The sequence below is a fragment of the Bubalus kerabau genome, chromosome 3 (assembly GCF_029407905.1).
Source record: "Bubalus kerabau isolate K-KA32 ecotype Philippines breed swamp buffalo chromosome 3, PCC_UOA_SB_1v2, whole genome shotgun sequence".
Classification (NCBI taxonomy): domain Eukaryota; kingdom Metazoa; phylum Chordata; class Mammalia; order Artiodactyla; family Bovidae; genus Bubalus; species Bubalus kerabau.
In genome coordinates, this window is record NC_073626.1 from 23,089,516 (window position 1) to 23,091,148 (window position 1,633).

A 1,633-nucleotide genomic window follows, 5' to 3' on the forward strand; every position below is an offset into this window, starting at 1 on the left:
AGCTTTTCTTTTCTTAGAAAAATTACCTTAAATAAAAATTTTCAACAAATGGGAAAAGAGAATGGTCACACACAAAAAAAGAGGATGGGTCAAATATTTGAGTCAAGAAATGATGACACAAAACAATGCCTTTGTTTTTAAGAATGCCTTTTTAATAATTACCATTTTTCCTTCTCCGTGAAAACTGACTAGTTATGAAAATCTGAGTTTACTTCAAATTTTAGAGGTAAATAGTAATAAGTATAATGTTATTTCCCTCAATTGAATTTTGTGTTCATTTTTCTCTTTTACAATAACAGACTAATGGAAGAAAATAATGAAACATCTGGGGGAGATTTTATTTTGCTTGGATTCTCAGACCAGCCTCAATTGGAGGCCATCCTTTTTGTGGTCATTTTGATATCCTATCTTTTGACCATCCTGGGCAACACAGCCATTATCCTGGTCTCCTGACTGGACTCCAAACTTCACACACCTATGTATTTCTTCCTCACAAATCTCTCCTTTCTTGACCTTTTCTTAACTACCAGCATCGTCCCCCAGTTATTGTGGAACCTGAAGGGACCAGCCAAGACCATCACATCAACAGGCTGTGCCATACAACTCTATTTGTCCCTTTCACTGGGTTCCACTGAGTGTGTTCTCCTGACCATCATGGCATTTGACCGCTATGTAGCGGTCTGCAGACCTCTCAATTACACCAGTGTTATGTACCCATAATTTTGTAAGTCCTTAGGAGGAATAGCCTGGCTATGTGGAATAGGAAACACTCTTATCCAAGGAACCATCACCCTTCACCTTCCTCACTGTGGACATCACCATGTGCACAACTTCTTATGCGAAGTGCCTGCCATGATCAATTTGGCCTGCTTTGACATCCATGCAAATGAAGTCCAGCTTTTTGTGGCCACATTACTTCTCCTTCTTCTTCCTGTGGCACTGATATTGGTCTCTTATGGATTCATCGTGCAAGCAGTGACAAAAATTAAGTCATTCCAAGCTTGGCGTAAGGCTCTAGGGACCTGCGGTTCCCATCTGCTGGTGGTGTCCCTCTTCTTGGGACCAGCTCAGCCATATACATTCAACCAAAGAGATTCTATGGCCATAGCCAGGGGGAGTTCCTTCCACTCTTCTACACTGTTGTAACTCCCACCCTCAACCCCCTCATATATACTCTGAGGAACAAGGATATGAAAAGAGCCCTGAGAAGAATGCTGAGAATAGAACAAAATTCCTAAGGAAAAATCAAGGAAACAGTGACTTTTCATTGAGGAAAATTATTAAGGAGACCTAAGATTTAATAACTACTCCCAAGTGACTGCTTACCTTTCTGTCTATATTTATCAACAATATGGCTACTGTGGTTTAGAAAAAAGAAGCACATGTAGACTCTACTTGTGTATCTCATGGAACTTTATCTCTGTGTGTGTGTGTGTGTTTTATAAACATATTCATACTTTCTTCTACTAAATGTCTTTAAAGGGCATATCCCAGAATAGGGAGATTCAGTGATCTACCCAATATGCATGTGCTTACATATTTGATTAGGGAATTAGATAGAGTTTAATATGAAACAGAAAATGCAAAAGTATATATTAGCATGAGGAAATTACTCTTCTTTTGTAAAAGAGCC

At 39.0% G+C, this 1,633-nt stretch overlaps 1 pseudogene; it reads left to right on the plus strand.

Moving 5' to 3' along the window:
- The first annotated feature begins 303 nt into the window (after nucleotides 1-303).
- On the plus strand, nucleotides 304-1,238 carry LOC129647178 (olfactory receptor 2G3-like; annotated as a pseudogene).
- Nucleotides 1,239-1,633: the final 395 nt, after the last annotated feature.